Below are 17,616 nucleotides of genomic sequence, written 5' to 3' on the forward strand. Positions count from 1 at the left end.
TCACCACACCCAGTGACTACAGTGTCCTGCGTACAGAGAGACACAAAGTCATAACTTATCAGGATCTGCAGGTAGAAATGAGAGCAATGTGGAAGAAAGATACTCAGACAAATAGTAGTAGGAGCAACAGGTCTTAGGAAAAAGAATCTACGATCATATTTAGATATGTTACCAATCCACATAACCCCATACGAATTGCAGAAAGAGTTATTACTGGGCAAGGTGTGAGTGCTGTAAAGAGCACTTTTGGCTGACATCAAAGATTGAAACAATACTAATTTCATGAAATGTAATCATGCTTTGACATAGGAATGGGGTCCATTCCCATAATTGTATTAGAAACCCAAAAGATTTGGAGAAATTAAAAAAGGGAGAAACCTTAACAATGATATAGACAGCCTTCATACTCTAGACCCAACCCAGTTTGGCTGCTTTATGGGTATATCAGGCTTATTAAACCATGTTGAATTCTTTGAGAATGTTACCAAAGCCCTGGATGAAGGTAAGACAGTGCATACTGCCTATCTTGACCTAACAAAGGCTTTTGACACAATCCCCCACTTGGGTATCATTGAGAAACTCTCCCAACTCGGGATTAAACCTTACAACACTGGATGGGATAGTAGGTGTTTATCATGGACTCACTCTAAGAATTACGTCCATCTAAACAAGGACAATTGAGGCAACCTGGGGTTAACATGGCTAGGCTTATAAGGTCTCTAGAGCCTCTAGCCTAGGAACCTCATATGAACCTATGAACAAAGCACACACCACTCACACAAACACACACATAGTGAACTTATCACCTTACCTTAATCTCTATTCCAATCCTAAAACAATCACAGTCAAAAAGCTCAAAATCTGTCCCCTTACCTTCCTTTATCCTAAAACACACACACTCATACACAAATTCCCCAGCTTCACCACTTTGTTCACCAACCAAATGTCATCCAAACAGTCCTTGGTACAAAATATACAGCAGCTCTCTTGCATTGCATAAAGTAGTGTCAGCCAAGTGAACTTCAGCTGTAGCTATATAGCCAAGTTGGTAGCCCTACGACAGTAGTTCTTCCACATCTCAAACTTGCACCTATGTCCAGTTTAGAAAGTTCAATCCACCTACTGTTTGTCTTTGTAATGTGGGAGGAAACCAGAGCACCCAGAGGAAACTCAGGCATACACAGGGACGACATGCATACTCTGCACAGAAGGCACGCCAGCTAATAATTTAAATTTTATATATATATATATATATATATATATATATATATATATATATATATATATATATACATGTGTGTGTGTGTGTGTTTGTTTATATGGATATATGTTTGCGTGTGTTGGTATATATATGGAAATGTTCCATGTAGTCAAATGTTCCTAACATCGCTCATCTGTAATTCCAGCAGAAGTGATCAAATAACATGATCATAGAAGGCCAGCATTACTTCTTGATTGGTCGTGGTACAGCATGGAGTGGGAATTTGCCCTTTAACTGCTGTTGTTTGACCTATACATGGGTGTTTGTGTGTGTGTGTGTGTGTGTGTGTGTGTGTGTGTGTGTGTGTGTGTGTGTGTATGTGTATACACACAGATATATAGATCGATATAGATTTAGATATAGATGTATAGATAGAGATATATAGATATAGATATAGATATAGATATAGATATATATATAGATATAGATGTAGGTACAGATATGCATGTAAATAATTAGTGAGGGGTGAGGTGACATTTTGAGTTTTAATAGTTTGGAATAAATGTTATGGTGAACGAATGTGTGTTCCTTCAGTAATTCATCATACATAAACATACACACACACACACACACACACACACACACACACACACACACACACACACACACACACACACACACACACACACATATATATATATATATATATATGTACAGACACACACACACACACGCACGCACGCACGCACGCACGCACACACACACACACACACACACACACACACACACACACACACACTATCCTATTAATATAATATATTTGACAACATTTATACACTTCCACAAAATCATGGTATAACCTAACACACCCATTTATATATGGCATACCGTAGTGTAGTAATATGTGAAATACCTAATACTAGTCACGGAAAATGCACACAAAGTAATGTAGTGGCAGAAGATACTTTCTGGATATTACCTGCTGTGGTCTTCAAGTGCCAGTCACCACTGTTCTACAAGGATACATCTCCTTGTCCTACATATAGGCACTGACAGTCAGTAATTACTTTACAATACATAATGCAGCAGTGGCTGTGCTCTGGGAGTGCAACCCCTTCCAATAAATACAGGAATGCTCAACAGCACGTATGTCTCCAGGGTCAGCCTACAACATTTTGGCAGTGGGTACTTGATTGTTGGTGACTGCCGCAGTTAGTAGTATGATGCGGTGCCTTTGTGTGATTGCTTCACTGTGTCTAAAATAGTCAGTGGCTAAATGTCCTGCCAGTACAACTGTAACAAGACAGTTTGTCTATAGTCTGTATGACCCATGTTCAATTATTGCCTCAGACACTTGATGCTTCAGGGAGGGGAGAAGGAAAAATGGTGCTGCCTAGCAGTGCTGCTGATCCAATGTCATTCCTTGACAAGATGGGCAAGGCTGGAGCCTCTGCAGGAAGGATGTGGGTATGACACACACACAAGGCTGGAGCCTCTGCAGGAAGGATGTGGGTATAGCACACACACAAGGCTGAAGCCCCTGCAAGAAGGATGTGGATATGACACACACACAAGGCTGGAGCCGCTGCAGGAAGGATGTGGGTATAGCACACAGACAAGTCTGGAGCCTCTGCAGGAAGGATGTGAGTATGGCACACAAGGCAGTAATAGAAATTTTAACTGGCTTGTGGGAGGGACTATATATTCACAGAATGCAGAGTATATTTTTTCCTTGTTTTGATGGAGGTGCTCACATTACCACCAGCAAAGGTTAATTCCACTACCAGAAATGCACTCAGTTGTCAAAATGCTGGTAAAAACATAAAGTCCCTAATACTTGCCAGAATGCAGGCTCACCCAGACAGTTTGCCGTAAGGGATCTGAGGGATCCTCCATGCAGGGCGCACTGCTCTACTAAATGCTTGTTGGTTTTATGGAAGAAAAATTAATTTAAAAAAGTAGGCACATGAATTAAGCAGAGTCTACAAGCTAAAGTAGTGTCACTGAGTACCCGTATTAGTTGTTTACAACAGCCAACAGCTACATGGCTTGCTAATCCCTATTCAAGGTAATGCATAAACAGCACATGCAGCCACAGGTTCCAGAAATGGTTGCATCTGTTTCATGGTGACTGCAGAACTCAGTGGCTGCATGGGTGGCATGTCCACACCCCAAAAATCATATGGTAATGCATTTACAACAAATGCATTATCAGTGGCCCAGATGCAGTCACCTGCTACTGGGAATTGCTTTACAGTACATGCTGCTATAAATAGTTGTAAACACTTCCGCACTGAAAAATGGTGTTACAAAATGTGACACATGAATCCTTACTGTTTCCTTTCTAATATAACACCAGCAGGTAATTGAATTAGTGTGCCTAAAGCAGTGAACCCCCCAATACACACACATGCGCACATGGATAAGAATACACAGACATACATAGGAATGCATAAGCAGCAGACACAGCTTCAATTTGTAGAAGAAAATGTGCATGCAGTGCATATATACTTCACACTGCCAGTCATGTTCTCCTCCCCCAGCATCACTTGGGTCCAGCATATGGGGCACTGTTTGCTGAGGGTTACAAGTCTCTTGATCAGACTCTGTGAAGTTAGGTATACCATGTACAGGCAATGTAACCTGAGAAACAACAGATACCTAGGTGAAAGAGTCACAAAAGGCATTAGCTAGTATGTGGAAGCTCTTCAATGAGAGTGGTGCAGACCTTCCTTTGCAAAGCAAGTTGGATTATTGATCAGCTCCTCCCAGGGGGATGCATACTGAACCAGTCTGGAGTCACACCAACTACTTAGTCAGTTTTTGAACTCTGTTACCTTTTCCTTGAATCTAGGCATCATTCTAAGTGACTGGAGGATACCACGCCAAACCAGAGTCTTATGACTGAAGCATGTATTGCAAGTTTCACTAACTCCTGCCTTTCTTGGGCTTTCATAAACAGATCATTCACTCCAGCTTGGACTAGGATCATGTCATAGTCAAATTTACTGCAGGCTTGGGTTCAGAGGGCTTTTTTATGTTAGCAGTACCTCTCAACTGTCCCTGATTTTCAGGGACGTCCCTGATTTGACCCAAATTTTAACTCTGTCCCTCTTAATCCCTCCTAAAGCTAGTAACTTTTGGAGGAAAGGTGGTGAATTACACTTAATGAATAATGACAATAATTAAGAGTTATAAACTTCTTTTACTTTAGAAAGTATGTATTAATTCATATGCTCTTATTCTGTCAATGCTTCAAGTTAATAGCACTAATATTCTAAAAGTGTCCCTGATTTTTTCTTGACTTGTCCCTGATTCTATCGAAATTTGTCCCCAATTGGTTGAGAGGTCTACGCGTCCTAAGAAACAACTAATTGTAACCCCGTCCTTGTTCAGCTGAATGTGCATGGAGTCAGTGTGTCTCACAATTAAGTCAGCAATTACTAGGATGTTTCCAGAAGCTAATGTATCCTTATTAGACATGGGAGTATGATGATATAACAAACATGCTGATCAGGAGGTATAAGATGTGTTGTGGGGGATTATTACTGGCTACTCATAAGAGTTCTAGGAGACACTGATAATGATTTATGATTTTTTATGAAAGATTAGAGCTCTCAGTATGAGAATGTTGCATTCATGAAGGAGGGGATAGAACATTATGATGCTCACTGTATATATTTGAATTTGAGACTACAGTGTCCAACTTTAATTATGTGTTTTCATCTCTTACAAGTAAGCAAGAGTTAAATTTCAGTAAGCATGAGGTAGTTTGCACTCACTTTTTTGGTACCTAGTAGTAGAAGGCTGTAGAGAAATGAGGAAATTTGCTGTCTGTCCATGCTGTCCAGTACTATTTTACTTAATGGGAACTTGGTGAGGAGGGGAGAACAAAAGGAAAATACATGGTCAGTCAGGATATGTAGGATATTTAAGGAAATACATCTCTTAAACTAGCACAGTTGACAACAAGTCCACAACCTCAAATAGTTCTAAGCAGAGTAGAGACAGTCATCCATAAGACAAAAGGATTTTTGTAGTAAAGACCTGGGGAAAGTGTCACTTGTACACAGTGACTACTGCGCAGTGACAACTACCATGGCAGTGTTCTCACTGTGCTTATATATATATATATATATATATATATATATATATATATATATATATATATATATATATATATATATATATATATATATACATATGCCTAAATCAACACATATATGTGTTTATACCTATATGTCTATGTACACACAGCACGTTACATTATGTGTACGCAGATATGTATCTATGTAGGTATATACGGACATAGTCATATATATGTTAGCAGCTATATATATAGCTATATAGGTATATATGGTCATACATCTGTACATAGAAATGGCAGATTAACAAATACACATATGTCCACAAGCACCATTATTGGGGTTGAGAGGCCCCACACACTATACGTCTTGTACGGATAGACATCCCCCACAGCCAAACACGTGTGCCCTGCAATACACTACCAAGTACAGTCTGCCTCCCATAGGACATGTACTATGTGGGAGCCATCAACATCCCCAGGATACAGATACACAAACACAGATATGCAGATACAAGATATACATATATATATATATATATATATATATATATATATATATATATATATATATATATATATATATATATATATATATATATATATATATATATATATATATATTTACATGTGACTACACATACACATGCAGACATATGTACAGGAAGATACATATGTAGAAGGTGCACAAAATATGGAACAGCCACACTGTATGGGCCACTCATACAATTGTCAATCGTTGCCTGCAACGTATACCCATAGAAAGACCATAGAAAAGACACCACACACAGGTTTGCAGACATGGGAATCCTTTAATTGTGTACGATAACAGTTCTATATGCCATGTCATATAGCTGCTCAGATACTGAAAACCATATAAACAGAGTACTGCAACTGTGAAACTGTTACACTACTGCAGTAGTCTGGAAAGGTTCACAACTGTTGCTGTCCAGGCCAATCCCTTCAAATTGTACAATAGTGAAGACAGACTGGCCCACAGGATCCCAAACAATCAACAGCATGTACTGCAGGTGTGTAGTTCAGCAGCCTCTATCTACACTCTGTACAAACTCACTAGGAGGGAGGTAAAGACATTTTGTGGTCTAATGGGTTGCAACTGATACTTAACAAGGCAAAACTGACACCATCATGAGTACACCAACAAATAGGACAGTCTGTATGACAGTGGGCAATAGGCTTGCAGTACCCCAATTCATGTAAGTAATGTCACTATAGGTGAAGTATACAGTACTGTACATGCAGTTACCTTGTGGTAGCCCCCCCTGCTACCCCCACATATAGCAACAGCCTAGATCATTTATGGTGCCCCCCACCTACACACAATAATACAGGCCCATATGCCACTGTTACATACACTTGCCTCTGGAGTGCATATGGGCGCACATGTATTGTGTAGGTGATGCCAATACATATATGGCCCGAGCCCCACTGTATGTGTGGTGGATACAACAGCAGTGGACTAATGGCAGCAATGGCAGTGTGATATACTCACAGCCCACTACAGAACAACCCCCAGCAGCATCACATATGTGCAAAGCTTGGTATGTAGATGGAGGACAGAGGCTGGAACACAGGCACATATGTGGAACACTGTTGCCATACACTACGCAAGGTGCTGGTGCTGCAGGATAGTCTGCAACATACCCGTAGTCAGGGAATTGAGGTTAGACACAGAAATGGATGTAGCCATGTACTAATAGCATGCAACACACACACTGCCAGTGTAATATCTGACACAGGACCTGTGTGGTGGATGGACAACACATGATAGGCATACCTCTGTCCATCAAGAGGATATGCCCGCAGTAGTGAGCTGTGCAGACAGACTGCATTCCAAGGTACACTAGCATGTACACACACAAACCCCGTAACACCAGTACTATACAATGCATAATACAACTCTACTCACAGTCTGTGTGTAGTTCCTGCTCCTCCTACAAATATGTGACCGCTCTGAGTGTGCAGGTTCTCCTGTAAAAGGTATTGCTACCTGCTGTCTATAACACTGATGCCCACGAACAGGAAGGATGTCCATCACACAGGATATGTAAAGGGACCACACCCACATGTTGTAGGGATGTATAGTGGGTGGTTGCCTAGACAGTGTTAATTGGAAGTAGTACACGTGTAAACATATATATATATATATATATATATATATATATATATATATATATATATATATATATATATATATAGATATAGATATATGTATATATATAGCTATCTGGATAAGTCTATGTACATATATTTTCACCATATGTCCTGGACTTGGTCTGTAGCCCTACCCCAGCCCCAGTAGTCCTAAAGTCATTGTGCAAGGAGATGTCAGGTATGTATAGCAGGTACATTAGTAGACTATTGCTACTGTCATTGGGATTGTCTTCACAGACATGGTGTGTGTGTGTGGAAGGTGACATCTGCTCATAACATGTGTGCCATTGCCTAGTGACAGACATCCTAAGGAACTCATTGTAGAGTACTGCCGCTAGAGTGTAATAGGTGGAACTTTGGACACACCCTGTACACTTCAGAGGTTTACAAGTAATCCCTTATTGCACAACATGTGTACCAGGCCTGACGTTATGGATGTAGACAACCATGTAGATGGGTAGAACACATAACAACATGTATACATTTGCCACCATAGGTTTTGGATTCACACATTCCTGTGTGGCCTGACACATAATGAATGCTGGTACAGGGGTGCCATGGACACATACTACCCACTAGATATTGACATACATCTGTACAGCATCCCACTGCTCTGTCTGACATACATGACCTTTAAAGGAGGCCCAGCAGCAGTACATCTGGCATGTATATGCACATGACATCTCACTGGGTAAATGCACTATGCTGCTAGGCATGTCACAATGCACTGTGCAGGCTACATGCAGACTGGCTCAACACTGGCCTACATCTCCTATGGGGGAATGCACATGTACCTGCATATATAGCAAGCTCAACAGCCATATCACAGCACAGGGTAAGATACACCTGCGTGAAAGTGCATAACCACAACCAATGTGAGCACAGCCATAGCCACACATGGTAAGCTAGCATAACATTACAGTATACGGTCTATCTGTTCAACACCATCCTCATATGTGCCACTCAAAGAATGCCCTACATATACTGGGCTGCTACACAGTTTGGTCTGATAGCTGTCTGTGTTATGGGACATGTGTGTGTGTATGGCCATACAAACATGTACGGCAAAATGGTACCACACAGTGGAGTAGCATGTAACATCACATAGAATGGGAGCTAGAACAATTACATCCACCACAGTCTGTACACAGGCTAAAGTACATATTAGCAATACACACACTGCCGACATTCACCATCACTACACAGACCTCAGTACTGTACAAACATCCACAGATTGTTCAAGTTATGTCATGTAATATCACCCCTACTGTACATGACATGTAGCAGTCTGATATATCACTGCCATGTTATCAGAGATGATGACACTATTTATGGTGTAAAGCACGTATTCACCACTTCATGCACATAATCTATACAACGTTTGACAGAGGTGTGTCTGACAGCGCATACACAGGGCCAGTATAGACATGTTGCTGTGATAACCTCATACATTTACCATTGTAATGGGGTTTGTTGCAACATATATCCTATAAGGGATATGGAGTCAGTAACTGTCAAGACCTTCACCTTATACAGACTGCAATCCTCACACTACCTTCTGCATTCCACAGATAGATGCACCATGGTTAACACATGAAACCAAAGGCACAACACTGCCTTGTCTGCAAATGACCCTGCAGATAGGGATTCTTCATATACATGGAACTGACTTGGCAGGTATTGCGACATGTACAACAGGCATATCCAGATAAACACTGTAAAACTATTACTCCAAATGCAGTATGGCAGCACTTACAGTCTGTAGTCAGGTCAGGCACATCCACCTCCTGTTTGTTGGCCTCTATTCACAGTGTATGTTGTTAGAGGTAAATCACCAATCTGTCAGAGATGCTGTTTGCCAAACAACAGATCTAGTTCCTGCTCACAGTGAGTGAAATGGGCCAACACCACATGATGATCCTAGGTATTGGAGTGTGTTTCCAAGCAATTGGCTATGGGAATGTTACCTCAGCTATTCCACATGCAATCAGCTAGGGGAGGGCTGCAATTCATGCAGAGGCCATCAGCTGATCATAAGCATCACTTGAAATACACATGCTGCTGCCAAAGTATAGCAGGTGTGGGTCTCCACATCCACCAGAGATGGAGTGGGGGAAGCAGACAGAAACGAATACATGTCAGGGAGGGGTGGGTGAGTAAAACAGGAGCATGTTTGTGTCACACACCTACCAGCACAGGGTATCAAACCCCCAACAACTATGTAGTGCTATCACAGTGCAATGCAGTTATTGGATGTGCCACATAGGTTACTTGCTGTGGAGCACTCAGGACATATTTGTGATGGTGAGTGACATCTGCAACAGGGATACAGTAGACATATGGTGCGTGACATACATGTGCCTGTCTGCATGAACAGGTGCCAGCATCAACACAGGCACACTCACACAGGGACGCACACACATTGACACACTTGGTAGGACCAGGAGTGCAACTCATCACTAGTGGGATTGCCACAACACATCAATGTACAGGTATCACATGCACCCCACGGGCCATACAAAGGTAGCATGGGCAAGGAGTATGAGGAGGTGTCAGACATCAGACAGCATGCTTCAGTATATCCTGGGGGGTTGTAGTGAGTGTGGATGTGGACATACGCACCATATAACACACACATGAACACACAGGGTGCCAGTTCTGACATGCATGGGTGCATGTCTGCACGGGTGTGTGGTGGTCATCCGTGCCAGCAGGCTATACAAGGGTAGGCAATGGGTATACCTTGGCATCAGGCCACATGACAATGGTCTGCATTGTGGGCCAGGTTTGTAGTTTCTGTATTTGCCCTCACAGGTGGGTATTGCATCCCCCATCCAATCACCTGGGTGACTATTGTGTGTGGCCAATGCTGTGCATCACTTGCCATGTATGTGTTCCTTAGTCCATGACATGGATGGTGTCTGGGATGTGCACACCTCCCACATGCATGTACAGTGACATGTGGAACTGTACCTGGGGTGTCTGGCCCATGTTGTGAACACATATTATCATCAGATGTGCCAGGCTTGGCCACCTGTGACAGGAACTGGTAATGGGTATCAGGTTTACCCTGCACCTACATTGATAGCATGCTAACAGCATTCCCTGATGCCAGTGTCATCTGTCCATACAGGGCATGGTGTCACACATGGTATGTCCATTGTGAGTCACATGTGAAGGCACCAAAGGTGGTGCAGGTGTCCATTGGGGACAAGGTGGAGGTGCACTGTCTGCTTGCTGGTGCATACTGGAAAGATGGGCAGGGTGACATGGCCTCTGTAGCCCACTGCTATCACTGCATTGTTCCTTTCAGTGGCCAATATGCAGGGTACTACCCACATATTGGCTGTTGCCTAGGCATGTGTGTGCGTATGACACATGGGTTGCGTGTGTGCTCTGGTAATAGTAGAGTTGCTAACTGTGATTGACTGGCCTTGATGCCACATGTATGGGAATGGCTTTGCACCCCAGCCTCTCAGCTAATTTGCATCTGCTATCCCTGTATGGTTGACATTAGGGCCACCATAAATGTGATAAGCAAAACCCCCTCTACATTGCCCACATGTGTCACACACTCACACCCCACCTCTACACAGGATACAAGTTACAAACACACATGTCATGCCTGAAAGTAGAACCCCCTACTTAACTAGCATATTACACTACAGCACTATGCAGTTATAATACCCGCCATGGACATTATTGGAGTACTTCTTCCCCAAAGGTGTATTTCACAATGAATGACATCAGCAGGACTACCAAAGAAGGGCATTTTATCTGTACTGCAGGTGACTAGCCTACAATGCATTACTCCCTACACAGACATGGAAACACACACAAATCATCTAGAACTCCCATGGGTGGAGATGGAACCCTACCACAGTTCTAAATCACACTACAGCAGTACACAGTTACAGGACGTGCTACAGAGATTACTGAGCTAAGACATTCCCAGAGGTTTATTTCTAGGTGGTTGACATCAGCAGCCTTGCCAAAGTTGTGTATGTGATCTGTACAGAGTGTGAGCAGCCTAAAAGACATTGCTCTATACTCAGTCAGACAAGCACATACACAGATTCACACACACAGTTGCCAGGTTTGGAGTTAGAACACCTACCTAACTACTTCATCGCACTACAGCAATATGCAGTTACAGGATGTGCTATGGAGATTACTGGGCTATGATTTTTCCCAGATGTGTATTTCTTGTTGGGTGCCATCAGCAGCCTTGCCAAAGTTGGGTATGTGAATTGTCCGGAGTGTGAGTAGCCTAAAAAGCATTTTTTTACTCAGTCAGAGAGACACACACACACACACACACACACACACACACACACACACACACACACACACACACACACACACACACACACACACACACACACACACACACACAGATTCACACAGTTGTCAGGTCTGGGTTTAGGACACCTACCTAACTACTTTATCACACTACAGGGGGTATGCAGTTACAGGATGCGCTACAGAGATTACTGGGCTATGATATTCCCAGAGGTGTATTTCTAGGTGAGTGACATCAGCAGCCCTGCCAAAGTTGGGTATGTGAATTATCCAGAGTGTGAGTAGCCTAAAAAGCATTTCCCTACTCAGTCAGACACACACACGCGCACACACACACACACACACACACACACACACACACACACACACACACACACACACACACACACACACACACACACACACACACACACACACACACACACGCACACACACACAGATTCACACAGTTGGCAGGTCTGGGTTTAGGACACCTACCTAACTACTTTATCACACTACAGGGGGTATGCAGTTACAGGATGCACTACAGTGATTACTGGGTTATTATTTTCCCAGAGGTGTATTTCTAGGGGAGCGACATCAGCAGCCTTGCCAATGTTGAGTATATGAATTGTACGGGGTGTGAGTAACCAACTAAGCATTTCTCTCTACACAGTCAGAGACAGACAGACAGACACACAAACACACTCACACTTTTGGCAAGTCTTGGGTTAGAACTACTACCTAACTAGTTTATCACTACAGACTTACACAGTTATGAGATGTGCCATGGGGATTACTGATCTACAGCTCTCCCAGAGGTGGATTTCACATTGGATGACCTCAGCAGGCATGTCATAATACTGCTACAGGGAGAGCGGTGTGTGCATGGCCCATATCCCATTCATGTAGGGGTTGACATGACACATGCAGGCACACACAGGGTCATATGTCACAGGTACGTGTATACAGCTACTAGATGACCACTTCCTTTTACAGTCGTATTGCACAGCTGACATGTGCACTACAATAGTCTGTCATGCTGACAGATACTGGTGGCTAGTATCTGCAATGAGTGACATCTGCACCTCATGTGTTGGGGCCCTTTGGCTGTGTGCTGGGTGGGTCAGGCCCAGATGGCTCCTTGTCATGGTCACCCTCTTCCACACATCTGTGTCCATCTACCTGTGGCTTATTATAGTGTGTTGTCCTTACATTTATCTCTGTATTCCTATCCACTGTGTGTGCAAGACAGGAGCAGGTCAATACTGACTTGTGCTTGCACTAAGAACTGCGACTGCCAGATTTGTCAGGTCCACTGGTGTTTTCAGACATGGCCTTCATGTGTTCAAGTGTGTGAGCATGCCCAGTATGACCATTCAGTACGTTGTTGACTGACATTGCCTTCATTCATCTAAGTGTGTGAGCATGCCCTGTATGGACATTTGTATTGCATGTGTGGATCAAGTCCAGGTAGTTTGTACTGCAGTGCTGACCTTTGTGTTGTACACCGAGAGGTAGCGTGCTGTGTCTACAGGGGATCCATCGGTCATTTGGCATTGACTGTTCCAACATTTCTACATAGGGGGGGGGCACCTGACCGATTCTACATTTCTACACAGGAGTGAGGGGGCACACCTGACTGTTACTATAAGTGTACGTAAAATAGGGGTAGGGCACACCTGACAGTTGTAAACATTTGCTACGACTCTACTGGTATGTCGGGTACTCCATTTCAGTCTGTAGTCATACCTATCGTGCTGGCTAAAGGCATACCGGTGTACTACAGATCCTACCTTTAATTACCTACATATTGATTTCTGACTTCCCAGCTTTCACATCTTACATCCACATTCCTGGCCTGCTGTAGTCCGTCTGTGTAGGCCTAGGGGTGGGGTTTACCATAGGACTCATTCAGAGGCCATTGTACAGCATTTCTTTGTGTTTTCTACACCTATCCTGCTGCCTGTTACTGTTGTTGGGTGTTTGACCCCACCCGATTGGCATGTGTGAGTCACTTACCTTGTGGGTGCCCCAGTATTGAGGGTGGTGCTCCAGGACTGCTTATGTTGGATGCACATAGTACACTCCCTATACATGGTTAAACACAGGTAGTGTCATGTTTGGCATCCCTTTTACTTTATGTGCGAGTCAGAGAAAGGTGTCATTCCCTGGGTCCCTACTGTGCCAGTGCATGTGCTATGCGTAGCCTTTTTGCCAAGGCTAGGGCATACTGGGCTTGCCTCCTTCTGCCTACTGGGGCAGGCTCAGGTTGTTCCTCCTCTGAATCATTCTGTGCCTGTGCAGGCCTTGGCAATGGTGGTTGGCTGTGTGGCCCTGCCCCATGCTGTTCCTGCTGCAGCTGTTTCCACAAGATCATATTGTGTAGCATAGTACATACTATGAAGATGTGGGCACACGTGGCTGGAGAGTACTGCAAGGCTCCTCCGGATATGTCCAAGCAATGGAACCGTGATTTAAGCATCCCAAACACATGCTCTGTGATGATTCTGGTTTGTGCGTGTGCCTCATTATGGCATTCTTGCATGGGTGTGTGTGCATTTCTGATGGGTGTCATCATCCATGGTTCTAGTGCATAGCCAGCATCCCCCACCAGGTGGCCATATGGGATGTACCCCTGGCAAATACCTGATACAGCTGTGAGGCATGTCAGATGTGGGAGCCGTGATAGCTTCCAGGGCTGCCAGGACACACATCCGTGATAATGCCCTGGTGATTGCACATGACCTGGCAGTTGATGGAGGGGTATCCCTTGTGGTTTATGTAGCGCCTACCCTGCTCATCGGGTTGTGACTTGATTTGCATGTGTGCAGTCTATTGAACCAAGTACTTCTGGGGTATTCTGCCACATGCTGGAAGAGACGCATATTACTGGCCAACTCTTCCTGTGTTTGGGGGAAGTATATGTGCTCATTGGCATGTGGTAACTTAGCATCCAGGAACTGGTGGAGTACCCTGGATGCTGATGCCTGTGAGATCCCCATGATATCCCCAGTTAGCCTTTGAAAGGTACCTGTGGCTAGTATTCTCAAGCTTACACATACCTTCGTATCCACTGGGATGTGTTCCACTCTGTTTGTTCTGGCTCTGAGGCGTGGCTGGCACAGCTCTAAAAGTTGCTGTAGGGTGTCCCTGACCACCCTGTAATGCTCTACTATCTCCAGATCATGTAGTCCCTGGTAGGTAACCCTGGGTATGAACACTCTTCTCTTCCTCTGGTACCTGAGGTGGTTGTCAGCATCATCCTCCACACCACCTTCAGTCTCCAGCACATGCTGGTGGATCAAAGTTATGGCAGCCCCTAACATGTACATATTAAAACTTCCCCGCATGTATACACCAATGGTGCAGAGTGCATGGGAATACACAAGTGTGTGTGAGGTGCTTTCACACTTTATACTATTGTGCTATAGATGCTGCTGATGTCATTGGCTGTGTATGAGCAATTCCAGCTGCAAGGTATCTTAATTATGGGTTTTACAGTGAGTACTGCAAGTGTGGGGCCTGTAGTGTGGAGTTATGCTTGCCTGTCTTGATTAATCTGTTGCCCTTTAATTCCCTTTTAATCCTGGATCCCCTCCCATTGTCAGGCTTGCATCCACCTGCCAGCTTTCTTTATTTGTACTTTCCCTACCCAGTCATGTGTTGCAAAATGTGTTATGTAGCTGATATAATGCAATTCTGCTTTGTTCTGCTGTGACACTTTACTGTTTTCTTTGCAGTACAGCCCCTCCCCTTTCCTGTTCTGCAGGTAGCTGCTAGCAGCCTTGTTAGCTGTTGTCAATGGCCCACTGTAGGTTCCTAGGTGTTAATTACTCATCTGTTCTCCAATTTCCCTGCTGCAGCATTTCCTATATTCTTCCTGCTTCAACAAGGTTTAAGCACATTTTAATCTTGTTCACATGCATACTTGGTTACCTTGTGTGCTTTCAGCTAAGAAAAGCTAAAGCCAGTTTAACACACCCCTTTCCTTCAGCTTTGCTTAGCTACGGGCAAACCGGGTTAACAATGCTCCAATGTGCTTACAGCAAAAGTGACACACCCCTCTCTTGATGTGATCTTTATCTCATGATCAAAACTCAATGTTATAACACTATGCTGTGAGGTGCATCCTTACGCCAGAGGGGGATCTATGATTCAGTATTGCTCCTCTCATTTGCATAGGATTGCCTACTAATTCTTAGAAACCATGCATAACACTGGCGCAGTCCCTTAGCAACCCTTGCACCATGGTGTAGTTTAACATGCCTGCCATTGACTATTATGGGGAAAACATGAATTGTGTTAGAATGCACCTTTATATTTTTTCTATTTTTCTTACGATCCCATTTGCGTGTCGCTGCCCTATGCTTAAACTTCGCAGTAGCGTGAAAAAAAACACATTTTGTTTATTTTTACATTTTGTACATGCTTTTTATGCCAATGGCTATATATTTAGCCATTGGCATATATTAACATTATAATGCATGGGTTTGAACGGCTGACATGGCTCTGATTTTATGTTTGCAGTAATGTAAACCATTTTTTTACAGTTTACATTTCTGCATGCTTACGCTACACCTGCACCACTTCCTGGATTGCTAAATACCTTCATTTGTATGATGCACTGCTGCAAATGTGGTGATTAGCATACAGGAGCCAGGAGCTGTGCTGGTGTAGCGCACACAGGTAGTGGACGTGAAAACAGCTTGTACCTGGATCGCTCGCCGGCCATATTTGGTGTTGGAACACCAACACTACTCCTGCACCTGGCGCAAGCTTCGTGAATTCTAGGGTCTGTCTATACCATTTTCTGGCCAAGATGGCTAAATTCTCCCATCTGCTTTGTTACCCAGTTCATAAACTATATTATATTTTACTTATTTGAAGTTTCCAATGTGATCCTATGCCACACTGGGTCACATGGTCCAAAAACATTCAAGCATTCCAAAAATGACATCTTTCAGTAATATTTTCATGCATTTCCACACACCCAAAGTTAGGCAGCTCAGCAGGTTAGTTTTCAGTATCTGCCTTGCACCCAAGTGAAATTGTGTCTTTTGTCTTATAGTTTTCAAAACATTTATCCTATAATAAATTAAGAAGTTTATCTATTTATTTAGCAGTTCACTGATTCTTTGTAGAAAAACTAAACCCTTTGGAACAGTAGTATTTTATTATGATTCAGTAGCACAAATGAACATATAAGTGAAGACAGAAGCATAAACGAATAAGCAAATAAATGAGAAGAGAGAGAAATCAATAAATAAAAATGCAATCAATTAAATGAATATTCCTCCTGCTTTGATGCCAGGTTTCTTCCTCCTGAGGATTAATATTTCATGTGCGTGCAGCATTATGATAATCATACAGCAACTAATTGCTATAAATGTTCTGTGCTTATCTCTCCTCATAACATCTGTTGTGTGTAATAAGACAAACATACATATTTTACAGCTTTGAGAAACAAATACTTAGTGAAATTTCAACTTTTCTCTGTCAGAATGGTTTGTGTGTATTTTAACATGCACGGCAAACCCAGAAAGCCCCATAAATGTATATGATTTCATCAGTAATTAGTAGTAAGTCATTTCTAATTTCACAAATAAACATGCAAAATCTGTGTGTTTAATAAGTTCATTTGATTAGTATGTAGTAGTTTTCACGCACACCAACCTTTACAACAATGTAAAGTCACATTCAGCATAAACTTCCAAATTAACCTCTGCCTTAGTTTCCTGTCCTTCAAGCAGATACTGCTTTAAGTATAGTAAGAGCACCACACTGTTTTCACTGTTACAATTAAAGAAAAACTTTCATTGATTCTATAACCTGCATTTCCATTTATTGTCATTTTTTCTTTCATAGTTATCAG

This window comes from Protopterus annectens, chromosome 7.part0, assembly GCF_019279795.1.
Source record: "Protopterus annectens isolate FY-2018-M chromosome 7.part0, PAN1.0, whole genome shotgun sequence".
Taxonomy (NCBI): Eukaryota; Metazoa; Chordata; order Ceratodontiformes; family Protopteridae; genus Protopterus; species Protopterus annectens.